Source organism: Gobio gobio (assembly GCF_949357685.1).
Source record: "Gobio gobio genome assembly, chromosome: 1".
NCBI lineage: Eukaryota > Metazoa > Chordata > Actinopteri > Cypriniformes > Gobionidae > Gobio > Gobio gobio.
This window is the reverse complement of record NC_137097.1, coordinates 18544747-18558958: the sequence shown is the minus strand read 5'-3', so window position 1 is coordinate 18558958 and position 14212 is coordinate 18544747. Positions and strand designations below refer to the sequence as shown.

Below are 14212 nucleotides of genomic sequence, written 5' to 3'. Positions count from 1 at the left end.
GCCTGTAGAGCGTGCAACAGCGCCGTGTTCTCCAGCGGTTAGATCAGCACGTCCAAATCAAATGTGCGCGGACATCAGTTCTGACTGGATCTCTTCCCTAATCGTCCCTCCCTAACATTTTCGTCTCGTTTTTATTTGTTGACGAAAATGAGAGTTGATTTTCGTTATAGTTTTAGTCATCTAACACTATTTTTTATTTAGTTATCGTCTCGTTTTCGTCAGGGAAAAAAGGTCGTTGACGAAAATTATGACGAAAATTATTCGTCAACGAAATTAACACTGGCCTAAAAAAAACGAAAGGAGGGTTAAATTAATGATCAATGGCTCATTCAGGTCATATGTGTCATAAATGCATATATTGCTAGAACTTGGGATTTCATCATTTCTCTCTGTTCAAACTCATTCTTTCTTCACTTCCTTCCTTTCTGCAACGCGTGTGAATGTGTGGCATGTGTTTGTGTTATATATTAGTTTTATGTGTTTGAGTAATCAATAAAGTTTTGTTTGTATTCAAAGATAAGTGTTCTTGTGTTATGTGCTTACGAATTTAATGTCTTGAACTGCCGATCTATGTTACCTGGCTATTTAAAGCGTGTTTCACTATTGTTCGGATATTAATATCCGCTGCAGAGTTGATAGACGGCCCGTTCAAATGATTCATTTGCTCGGCCATAAAATAGACTCTCTCTCTCAAAATTACCTATGAATTAATTCATTCATTCATTTGAGCTAAATACAACTGTTTCCCTTTAACAGAGTCCCCTTTAAGCCAGGGGTGTCCAAAGTCCGGCCCGCGGGCCAAATGCGGCCCGGGGATGAATTTCAAACGGCCCGCAGCTTGTCTATTAAAATATATTATATGTGGCCCGCCTCGGATCATTTACAAATCGTGCAGTTTCACGATGTCACCGCAAAGGTAGCAGTACTAGATTTTAGGCCAGGGAAACAGTGCCAAAAGCGGAACGAAACAGCGCTGCTTGTGCTCTGCGCAACTCGTGAGCTCGGACTCTGAACCTCTATGCTCTTAGTAAATAGGCTTGTTTGAGAAGCGCCTCGCCTGCAGTTCAGCCGAGACTAGGCGGCTGCTGTGAGGGGAGGAGTGAAAAAAGCGCAGGCAAGCCGGACAGTTCTCTCTTCTCGTAGTGGATCAGACACCTGCGAGATCAAAGGCGGATATCGCGGTATTCACACTTGTGCGCTTTGTTGCTGATAAACTGGATGTAATTTAAGTTCTGATACTTTTATATGAAAATAAATATTATGAACAAGACACCCAAAGTTTTTGTTATTTATTTCCATTCGAAAGACGTGTTTATCAATCATTTTGACTTTAATTAGGCCTACATACATGTTTTTATATATATATATATTCAATTTTAAAAAAGAGTTTTAAAATCAAACATTTTAAAAAAGAACCATACATCACGGTTGTTTAAACCAATAAGCATTAAGCTGTGTTGTCAGCAAGTCGTTTCCCATCATGCTTTTGCTCAGCTCAACTGCAAAATCCGACACATCCGCCTTTCACTCGCGAGAGTTTTTTGACATACGTCAACATGGCATCAGAGCAAGGCGGACCGCCCTCGGACACTTTTCTAACCGGAATGCAGAATAGAAAATACATTTCTCTAAGAATAGAGAATAGAGAAAGAATATTCAAACTCAGTAATAATATTTAATTTTCACCCATTAAAACTTTTTGGTTGATGAAAGTTTTACAGATATTGTTAAATATCTATACATTTCCTGTGTCCTATCTCAAGCTACTCTACTGTCAGCTCAAGCTTTTGTCAAATCTGTCATGTTTCCAAGAAACACAACATATACATATATACATAGAAAAGGGACCGGCCCCCGGCCTCCACAACATCGAATCTGGCCCCCTTTTAAAAAAACACCCCTGCCTTTAAGTTCTTACCAGTGGCGGCTGGTCAGTAGAGGGCGCTGGGGCGCCAGCCCCGTCAAAATTCCAGAAATATACATGTATACAAAAATGATATAAAAGTGAAAAACAAAAATTAAATAGTTTACTCATATGATGTGCTGGCTGTTAGTAAGAGCCTCAGCATTTAATACAAACTGGCTTTGATCGGTTAACTATTTTATATGTTTTTCAATATGTTTCATGGGCGATGGATGCCGGACAAATGGATGTCTATCTAGGTCTAAAAATCTATGGGCAGCATGTGACCTGAAGCTGGTCTCTAATTGGTTCTTAAAGATCCTCCTCCGGAGGCAGGTCACTGTGTCCCTGGCGAATCAGAATTGGATGCGTGTTATTTTATCCAATCTGATTGGTTCTTGTCATCTGTCATTTAACTTTCCGTTCTTGGCCACTAAAGCGAAAGTGCGCGGGCGACATCGTCACTCCGACTCCGCCAAAACCTTGTTAGGATGATCACTTTCGTAGAGATGGCTGCAGTTAAACCAAATTCTTTCACAACGCGTTCGTTGCAAGAAAAAATAGGATAAAGGATCCCGGACCAACGCGATCTACAAATCCAGCAGCAGGCCAGTGACAGAGGACGCAGCTGCACTCTGAGCTTCTATCCAGTGTGAACTCTCATGTGCCGATTAAGGTGTCCTTTGTCAGCAAAACTCTGTCCACACTGTTGACATGTGTAAGGCTTCTCTCCAGTGTGAATTCGCATGTGCCTGTTAAGGGTTCCTTTCTCAGTAAAACTCTTTCCACACTGTTGGCAGATGAACGGCTTCTCTCCAGTGTGAACTCTCATGTGCTTTTTGAGGTGTCCTTTTAGAGCGAATCCGTTTCCACACTGTTGGCAGATGAACGGCTTCTCTCCAGTGTGAACTCTCATGTGCTTTTTGAGGTGTCCTTTTAGAGCGAATCCGTTTCCACACTGTTGGCAGATGAACGGCTTCTCTCCAGTGTGAACTCTCATGTGCTTTTTGAGGTGTCCTTTTAGAGTGAATCTTTTTCCACACTGTTGGCAGACGAAAGGGCTCTCTCCTGTGTGAATTCTCATGTGGACTTTAAGGTTTCCTTTATAACGAAAACTCTTTCCACACTGAGGGCACGTGTTAGGCTTCTCTCCAGTTTGAACTCTCATGTGTCTTTTAAGGCTTACTCCTGGAGCAAAACTCTTTCCACAATGTTGGCAGGTGTAAGGCTTCTCTCCAGTGTGAATTCGCATGTGCCTGTTAAGGCTTCCATTTTCAGCAAAACTCTTTCCACACTGAGGGCAGATACAAGGCTTCTCCTCAGAGTGAAATCTCATGTGTCTGTTAAGGTTTACTTTTCTAGCAAAACTCTCCACAGTGTTGGCAGGTGTAAGGCTTCTCTCCAGTGTGAACTCTCACGTGTCTTTTAAGGCTTGCTCCTGGAGCGAAACTCTTTCCACAGTGTTGGCAGGTACAACCCTTCTCTCCAGTGTGAATTCTCATGTGCCTGTTAAGGCTTTTTCTTAGAGTAAATCTGTTTCCACACTGTTGACAGGTGAAATTACTTCTAGTTCCCTTATTTTTAGACTTTTTTTGTGACAAAGTCTTTTCAGCCTGTGAGCAACTAAAAGTTTTTTCTCCTGTTATGAAATAATTATTCTTATGTTTAACTTTCTCTTCCATTTGATTCAGTACTTCACTCTCCTCTTTCAGCACCGTCAGGTCTAAGGTGAAAAGAGACAAATGCAAATTAACACCAGTTTAATGGCACAAAGCAACAGACCACAAAATATTTAGACATGTAAAGTATCAAAACCAACATACAACTAGATCCTATTCCCATGGGCACTTGAGAGACTCCTGCACCGTTTCACAGATTGAGAATAAAAGCAAAGGAACACCTTCGTCCCATTCAGACCATGGGTGCGTCTCAATCAGCTCCCTAGTTCAGTAGTCAGGGCACTGATCAGGGAGTCAGCCCATTGACTTATGTCCTGATCAGTGCCCTGACTACTGAACCAGGGAGCTGATTGAGACGCATGCCATGTCTCGATGCAGTATTTCCTAATCATTGCTTTTCAGGTCTGATGGAACCTTTCCAATGACCCCTGGCTCTCTGGGTGATAAGCACTGGATATACGATGTGTAATATTGAGCGATTTAAAAAAAACTTGAGCACACAATTTAGATAGAAAATTAGCCCCCTGATCAGTCTAGACAATTCTTGGTAGACCAAAAGTTTTAAAGACCTTTGTTAAAGCTTTATCAACTGCTCGGGATGTGATTTTTTCGGAGTGGAATTGCTTCTGGGTATCTGGTAGCTGTGCACATAATCGTCAATAAGAACCATGGATTAACAATGATGCTGAAACAGAATGGGTTAACATGTAACAGTGCTCTGTACCAAATGCCCCATTGTCAACACTAGCCTTTATGACACCACAATCGCAGAAAAATATTGAAATAAAAAATGTATGGGTTAAGCAAACTCTGAGATTTTGGACAAGAGTTAAAAAAAAAATCCATGTCTATAGTAGATAACCCTGAGTTTCTACCCTGCAGGTGGGATGGTACTTTTAGATGGACTGAGAAGGGTCTTATCATAATTGATCAGTTATTTAAGGGAAGTACATTGCATTCATTCTCTGATCCTAAAGAAAAATTTATGTTATCATTGAGTAATTTCTTTCGGCATCTGCAAATAAGAAACTATATTACAACTCATAAAGACAAGGACATAATTATGGAAGCCCCAACTGATGCGGAATAGTATTTTACTGATATAGAGAAGCAATGTCTTTTACATAAAAGTCATATCTTGCTCATGTATATCAGAATATTACTTGACTCCACAGATAATACACTCCATATAAAGAAAAAGTGGGAGTCTGAACTAAATTAAATTGAGGATGAGACATGGGGAAGTATATGTGCAGAATGTCATAAGGGAATCAATAGTCACAACTGGAAAGAGTTTGACTAGAAAACAAAAATCAGATTTTTTTAGAACACCATTGGCGAAATCAAAATTTGTTAATGGTCCAGAAGCAGAGAAATGCTGGAGGGTGTGGGAAGTTAGGAGACCACACGCATATATTCTGGGATTGTCTGAAAATATCCACATTTTGGCAACGGGCTGAGGCTGATATCATGAAAATTCTGCATATAGACGTGCCTTCTACTCCCCTGTTTTTCTAGCTTGAAGGGACACCCCAAGATTGGTGAAGTAAAAACAAGAGATATTTTGCATGTACTCTAATTAAGTGCACGAAAAACTATAACAATTAATTGGATGAACCACATTCTCCAACAATGGCCCAGTGGAAAATTGAATATCTGCACGATTTTCAAACTGGTCGGATCACTGCTCTTTCCACTGCATGACTATCTGAGGTATCATTCAGTCACTGCTGTGTTCACACTGACAGATGGATCGGCAACAGGAGGTTTCACACTGCATGACTGTACAAGAGGAACAATCCCCGACAACTCTCTCCGGTGCGCAAACTACATTTCACAAGCAAACACACGCCGGGCTCTCAAGTCTCACGCATTGGGTGTGAGAGATGCGCATTTCAACCTGCTCACATGCCACACCTTGCATTTAATAGGATAACGCCCACCAAGTTGCACCCCTATTAGAGGAATTAAGTGAGTCCCCCATTCAGTTCAGAGGGCCCTGCCACACACAGCCAATCAGAAAATAGCATTGCTGTATCCGGGTAAGATTTACATATTCAGTGGTGGAAATGGCCGAAATTCACTAGGCGGACTCTAGAATGAAAAATTGATTGGCAACAGTCCTATAATGTCTTATTCTAATTTAATTTATCGATCAAATTTAAGCATATACAATGAAAGCTGAAGCATAGCCGATATTCAATAAGATTATGGAAAAATGCCCTTCATAAAAGGTAAAAAATATCACGAATATGCAGATTTAAGTATGTAAAAGCTGATCGAACACTGGTGAGAATATTGCTTCAGAATAAATTGTATTTGCAATACAAAAACAAAAAAAAAAATTTCCACACAAGCAAATGTTTTACTCGGACAAGTACATGGCAGATTTACTTGTCCGAAGAACAAGCATGTGTCCAGCCCTGGACATCTCATCATTGCTGGGGAATATATGTGTCCAGGCAGCTGGTAGGTTAGCTTACAGTTTGACAAAAGTACATGAACTAGCCTAGCTAGCCAGTTGAATCCCTGCTACTTGTAGCAGCTATTCTGACACTTGTTTAGTATTAGTTCTGATACTGAAGGAAATAAAAAGGAAAGAATAGGCTGGGAAAAACTAAAACAAATAATTAAAATTATGCATTATCTGGATAAAATATAATGAAGTAGCCTAGGCCAAAGGTTTTCACATTTCACAGACACACACACACACACACACACACAAAGAAATGCTGAATTAAATTTAAAAAAAAATTATTTGTACGAATTAACGTGTAATTTTTCAGATCAAGTCAAGTTAATTTATATAGCGCTTTTTACAATGTAGATTGTTTCAAATCAGCTTCACAGTGTTAAACAGGAAAATAATGCAACAGAATTTGATTCGGCCGTACAGCCGCTCCGGAGAAAACGGTGATGTCATCAGCTCATTTCAACTATCATACAGTGACAATGCGGCAGATCAGTAATTTAGTTAATATAGTTAATTTAGTAATTACATTTATTTGGATATTTAGTTTAAAATGTAGTGTCCCCAACTGAGCAAGCCAAGCCAGAGGCAACAGTGGCAAGGAAACCAAAACCCCATCAGGTGACCTAATGGAGAAAAATAAACCTTGGGAGAAACTAGGGATGCACCGAATATTCGGCCACCGAAAATTTTCGGCCGAAAATGCCCCAAAAGTGCATTTTCGGTTTTCGGCCGAAATACTTTTATCACCGAAACAACATGGCCGAAATGTTGTGATGACGCAAACAGAAACCGCGACCTGCACGTGCTTGTCTGAAGCAACATGTCAGCGGTGTGGACGTGTTTCAGTATATCTGAGAAACACCCACGTCTGCTTCATGCACAAGCACTGACAGCGAGAGCTCAGAGCTGTTCATGTTCTCGATGAGAAGAGGACCAGACTTCACTGTGAAACCGAACGCAATCTTTAACAGTGGGCATGTTTTAAGCGCGGAACACACTTCAATCTGGCGGCAGCGCGCGCGCGTGAACGCGATCATCTGTGAGCGCGATCGATCATCTCTTCCTAAAGAATAAACATGAATGAACATCTAAGGTGTGTTGAGGATACATTACAACTTACTGTCATGTGTATATATGTGGTGTAATCGCTCAATCAGTGTTTCAACGGCGGAAAGACCTCAATATAACTGCTGTAAACTAAACAGTCATGTAGCATCATTTACCTCAGGCACCCCAGTGTCCACAGCTGTTAGTTCACTAGAAAAATCAACTCTTTCACTAAATATATGACCTATATTAGCCGTTATATTCATTATATTCTACTTAACCTGTTAATGATATCTTGATTATTTCATGTATGTTTAAATAAAATGACAGACACTGTGTATAAATGATTATATTTCAACAACGAATTGGATAAAAAACTATTTTATAATTAGATTTAGAAGTTATTGCAAAAACTGCCTTATGTGAAGTGTACATGTTTGTGTACGATGTTATTTGAGTGTTGATTATTAGACCTAAAAATACATAGCAACTGAATTTAGGCTAATAGTTTGGGCTCTGTTTTTAACCTTTAATATTAATGTGCAAGTAAGGGCTCCCTATATAGTTTAGAGCAATATATTCAATAAACTTTTAGTTATAATTTAATTCATTTAAGGACAGACTTTTTTTTTCAGTTAACCAATAAAAATAAATAAAAAGCCATTTTGTAAAACTGCTGTACCGAACCGTCAGTTTTGTGTACCGCTACACCCCTATTCTACAGTTAACATATGGGCTATGGCAGTCTTTGATTTGATACACTATTATGTTAAAGGCCTACAGAGAAAATAAATGTATCTTTAAGCAGTTGCACTTGTTCTGAATGCACTTTCTTGTAGTAGTCCTACAGAGAACAATTTTAAATGCACTAGACCTAAATGCACTTTGTTTTTATGAGAGAACATTTAATTTAAAAACCTTTCTGTAGGCCTGTACATTATTATTTAATGTACAAATGAGTGGGGTCAAGTTAAACATTTTAGTTTGAATTTTATTTTATACTGTGCATTGTTGCAATGTGCTAAATAAATATTGGCATAACTTGTAATTGATTTATTCTTTGAAACTTTAATATTAATGTATGCAATTGCAATGCCTTGATTTTAGTAAAGTTAGTACACAGTCATAGCCATAAATGCAATGGTACTAATAATTGGCATAATTTCTTTCGGTGTTTCGGTTTTCGGCTTTCGGCCTTGGTTTCCTCTTTTTCGGTTTTCGGTTTCGGCCAAGAATTTTCATTTCGGTGCATCCCTAGGAGAAACCAGGCTCAGTCGGGGTGCCAGTTCTCCTCTGGCCAATTAACAAACAGCGTATGATTTTTATTCTGGCGACTTTACAGGTCAGAGGTCATAATAGATTGGAATATTCAAAAGATCGGAGTCATCACGCCGGAGACGGGTTTATTGAGGATGCCGTGTCGATGAGGCAATTTCAGGGGGAGTCTAATTGAGTCTCTGCATCTATCGCCTGAAAGTCTTAAAACTACGTTTTGTCACACATTAACAGTAGATTTTAACAAAAAAGATGTGTAAACACAGCCCATGTCAGCAATTTCTCAACGAGACGAGCCGCTGGCAGAAGCCCCGCCCATGACGCAAATTCACATCTGTTGTGAAGTGAGTCACACGCGAATGACGAGAGTAAACTCAAAATGTTCAAGCGCCCGGTGTGAACGCAACATAAAAGTTTAATGAGTAATTTAATATTTTTTAATTATATTTTTTAATTACAATATAGATTAAAAAAATTGTAAAAAAAAAAAAAAAAAAGTAAATTACAAACAATGACCAAAACAGTGCTTTATTTTCAGCCACAGTAGGTATATTTAACTGGAGCATCCAAGAAAGAAATGAAATAATCAAATGTTTAAAAAAAACTTCATAGTCTTCACTCTGTAAATTAACTATACACTGATTCTTAATAAATATATTAAAGTTATTCAGTCAAGCATGGGGCGGTTTTCTATTTTCTTTTGTTGTTGGATGAACATTAATCACACAGAATATTAGGTGAAAGGCGTGTGCTTCAGGTCAGAGTCAGGCAGCTTTATTTTCTCCTGTGTGCGTTTCTGTTACTTTCTCTGTCATGCGCTGCGCATATATATTCCTCTTCTGCTTCCAATGTTTAGTGAAGGGGGGGAAGCAGAGCTCACACACACTCACGTCCTGACTCCTGCTGTCACACATCAACGCAAATTAAGAAGTACTGCTCTTATTAGAGGGCTGTCATTCTTAAAGTACCGGTACTAATAAAATGTACTTGTACTTTTCTAGTAGCGGTAAATCGTGCAACACTAGTCCCGACAGCAAATGATCATGCGCCAATGACAGCACCTGCTGATGAAAAACTGAAGGAACCACAACCTGATGAACATCATTCCACTCGTAGTATTATTTTTATGCCACCTCCGCATCCGTAGTCCATCTTTTACCAAAAATTATACATTAGGTTTACATGGAGCGCTGTAATCGGTTTAAAAGTCCAATCCGACTGAAAATGCTCCATATAAACACCTCAGTCGGAATAAAAATGGCCAAACCGAATGAAATTGTAATCGGTTTGAGAGGGGTGGGATTAGGGCTGCACGATTAATCGAAAAAAAATCACGATCTCGATTCATAAATGCGATCTCCTTTCTTAATGTTGGCGATTCACTTCCGCGTATTTCCCTCAGATCATGCTGCGTTCATGCGTTATTGGTCACACCAGAGCTTGTCACACTCACACAATAACAAAACACTTACTGACATGTAACAAGGCAGACCTAAACGTGGTAAAAATGAACCCCAGTGTGGAAAATCCCGGTGGCTACAGTGAGTGAGGATGTGATATTCGCCCTCCCAGGAGAATCACAACCGCGCGCTGAAGAGATTGATCCTGAGGAGTTGAAGAAAAAAATAGCCGCAAATGTGGAAGTTCATCGTTGAGGAAGCACGCAGATAACTGTAGTAACAAACCAAGCACATTCAGTTCTATCGAACATTATTTTTGTTATGTTTCCTGAGTTTGGTCTCTTAATAACACTGTCTTAGTACATTAAGCCACTTAATCGTTTTCTTATAACATTTTTAAAAAAAATATTTTATTTATACCCTAGTTTTCATTTTTTACAAAAACAAAAAGAAACAACGAAATAAGACAACAAAAACCCTCTCTCCACAAGGCAAGATATTAAATAATCATAAAAATAGAAATAAACAGTAATAAGCATAGATTTACATCTAGTCTGTCTACATTTGTTGTTTCTACATTTTAATTTAATTGTAACTAATTACTTTTATTTAAAATTGATTCATTTTTTTTAAAGTATAAGAAAAAATGAGAATCGTGTAAGAGAATCGTGATCTCAATTCCCAAGGAGAAAAATCGTGATTCACATTTTAGCAAGAATCGTGCAGCCCTAGGTGGGATAAACCTTTTCATGAACCGATCAAACGAAAAATTCCACCATGTACACGACCTGATCCGATTACTGTGAGTGCACGTCTTTCTGTGACGTGATATACAGCGCGCGCCTCCTCAACTGAAGAGCTCACACCAGGTATTTTCTGAGGTATTAAACTTGTTTTAGTTCATAAGTTATGAACATGATGTTGGAATAATGACACAGACATAGCCTGGCTACAGCTAAGTAGCTAATGCTGCCTTCACGTGCTCTCAGAATTATCGTAAATACGAGTTTCCTAGGAAAAATTCCACATGAACGCCCTCACATTTTGAAACTTGATGAGCTATGAGCTCGTAATCACGACTTCAGAAGTCGGAATGACCAAATTTCCGATAGCACATGAAGGCAGCATTAGTCCTGGTGGCCGTTGAGAGTTGCCATGGCAACGGGGAACATTCAAGCTGCTGGAGAGGACATGTCGACATTTCTCTCTGTTTCTTGTAAGTTATATAGGCCTATATAAAAAGTTCAACAACTGCTTCAAATTGGTCAAGTAACATTACCCACAGTCTTTAATGACTTTTGTTAATATTTATACCTCTGTGATTATGGTATCTTTCCTTAATCATCTGAAATATTTATGCGTCTAGCCTAACGTTAGTAATGACGCTGAGCACGTCTTGAATGCTTTCATTCATGTTTCACCATTATCCTATGTTTTTATTAATAATTTGGGTGCATTTTATTGTTAATTTTGTGTTTTTCAAATTAAATTAATTGAATTCATTTAGAGTCCGCATTCATCATTCACAGCTGTTGAAATAGCCATTGTATAGGACATCAATTAGGTTAAACTACTGCATGTCCGCCCACAGAAAAATAAATAAATATAAAAATTAACAACACAGAACTATTGATCCACAAACGTTGTAGTTATAACTGGCAACGCTACGAATCTATGTGACAGACAAACTGTGTGCACGCGCGTCACAAAAGGACTTAAAGGATCTGCTGCTAACATATTGGTGCCAGATATCACAGCACACCTTCAGGGGTTTAGTGGAGTCCATCAGAGACGGGTCAGGGCTGTTTTGGCAGCAAAAAGGGGGACCAACACAATATTAGCTCATAATTCAGCTTTGAGAATGAGACCAACCTTTGTGTTCCTTAGTTTCTTCATCTTTCACTCTCAATTCATCTCCAATCTTCACGTCTTCACTCTCCTCTTTCTCTGTGTGTTCCTCAGTTTCTTCATGTTTCAAACTGAATACATTTTCAATCTTTATGTCTTCACTCTCCTCTTTAATAAACTCCATCTTTATAATAGTGTCACGTGGATCTCAATCGCTTCTCCAGGAGTTTTTCAGAGTGTTTGTCCTGTTTAAGGTGAGAATAATAACAGAAAGAAAAATAAATCCACACTAAATCTCTCCTAGTTCAGTAGTTCAGCGCACTAGCAAGAGAATGATAGTTTGTTTTATTTTTATCGAACTTTCAAAATTACAGAATTCAACAGGTAAGTTGCTTTCAAATTTTGTATTAAAACAATTGTAATATAATTGAAATATAACAATTGAAATAAAATGAAAAAAAGTTTAATTTAAAGGGCATCACAAACATGTTAAATTCATTTCACACTTTTTTGAAAATGAGCAAAATTGGCTTTTGAGCTAACTTTACTCCGTTTAGTTTGATGAATATAAAATTTCCCTAATAACAAAAACAAATCAATAATATTTGTTGGTGGGCGAGCGAGAGGCGTGGGAGGAGTGCGTGATTTCATTTCAAGTGTTTGTTCTTTAAATAAGCTTGGTTTTTGTTTGTTAGTTATTTGATGTTCTTTAGTAGCGAACAGTGCTTACTGCTTAGGGACCCTGTCGAGCGGAACAACACGAGTATTCATGTTTGAAAAAGTGAAATGAATCGCTCCTTCTGTTACTCATGAGTTTATTCGGTTACTTTACTCACACAGCGCTGATAAATGTTAGATAAAGCAATGCAGTGTTGCATTTAATAATAATAATACATAATTAATTTAAACACTTTAAACGCTTAAACCACAAACCTTTCTCCAGCCGAATCAGAACAGATGCAGGAGCAGGCGCGACCTTATGACGTCACATCACCGACCGCTCCAAAAAAGTCCCGATTACAGCAGCAGAGCAGCATAAAAAATCACAAAAATTCATTAAAAAATAAAATAAAAAGATGACAAAATTCAGAGTTGAATGTATTAGTGAAATACATTTAAGAACACAATAGTAAGTGAATAATACAGTTCATATTAAGAATTTAAAAAATAAGAGTTAAGAGTTAAAGCAATAACACAATGCAGCCACTTCATTTTTTGTTTCTTAAAGGGATAGTTCACCCAAAAATGAAAACTATCCCATGATTTACTCACTCAAGTCATCCTTGGTGTATATGACATTCTTCTTTCAGACGAATAAAATCAGAGTTATATTTAAAAAAGTCCTGGCTAATACAAGCTTTATCAGCTTTATAATAGCAGTAATAGTTGCTCTGTTTTTGAAGTGAATAAAAATGCATCTGTCAGTCATATAACTGCTCCACACATCTCTGGGGATTAATAAAGGCCTTCTGAAGTGAATCGATGTGTTTGTGTAAGAAGAATATCCACATTTAAAACTTTATAAAGTAATGTTTCTGTGCTCTCTCCTTTGTGACAGTATCAAATATAGGAATAATATAACCAGTAAAAGAGAGAATATAAATACAAAATACAGGGCCTGTCATTAAGCCTTGTCGTGTGCTTGTCCGGATTGTTTTGTGTGTGGTGTAAATATAATTTATTCTGAAGAAATATTCTCATCAGTGTTCTGTCAGCTTTAGCATATTTAAATCTGAATATTTGTGATATTTACCCCAAGGGCATTTGTTTTACCTTTATAAAGGGCATTTTCCCCCTAATTAACCTCTTAATCTGCACCCCTATTTTTGAGAATTTTCTGAAAACAACAGCTCTTAAACCCTATGGTCTATATTCATAAATCTGGTCTTATTTTAAACTAGACACTTGATATTTTGTTACCCAAGAGTCATAATAACTCTAAGTAGCATGAGAACAGAGTAATTTACATGTAAATATAAATGTAAGTGACTAAGACTTTATTTAATTTCTTTAGCCTGAAAATAACTTATAAAACTTAATGTCTAATCATGTTTTGATTCAAATTTGAGGATAATACTGTCAAAAATGTAGCTTCTGTGAGCTTTTATGTCAAGAAAAGACTAGGCGTCCTTTCAAAAAGGCAATTTATTTCAGAACATTTGTAAAGAGTAGAGAGAATAAATCTGCAATAAACTGCTAATTATAATGCATATACAGTTACTGAAAAACTAAAGCAACTATTTACATAAATTACCAAGTGTAAAAAACTCATTTAGTTGATGAGAAGTGTCAGTCATTGAGTCTGCGCGCTCCATTGTAAAAACCATAGACAGTAAAAGAAATGGACAGAGCGACCACATAGACTTCAACGGAGGAAAGTGAAGTCAGTTAGAAGCTCTCACTTCCTGATGGCTGATGTACTGCAGCCTCAGACTGAGCTTGACCACGTAGATGTGATGTGAGAAAACAGTCTGACAGTTGTTAGTGACCGATTCTGCTTGCAGAGATGGAGAGTGTGAGCAAGGGCAATTTTTGGTAAGTATTCTGATGAATTATTTTGTCATTTTGCATAGTATTTATTTTAAAA

At 37.9% G+C, this 14212-nt stretch overlaps 1 long non-coding RNA gene across 1 annotated transcript; it reads right to left on the bottom strand.

The window, feature by feature from the left end:
- Positions 1 to 1274: 1274 nt before the first annotated feature.
- LOC307124350 lies at positions 1275 to 12629 on the bottom strand. Its single transcript, XR_013816256.1, has 4 exons — positions 12559 to 12629; positions 11650 to 11870; positions 2945 to 3626; positions 1275 to 2777 (listed from the first exon to the last, which is right to left on the bottom strand). It is a non-coding gene; the product is annotated as an uncharacterized lncRNA (long non-coding RNA).
- Positions 12630 to 14212: the final 1583 nt, after the last annotated feature.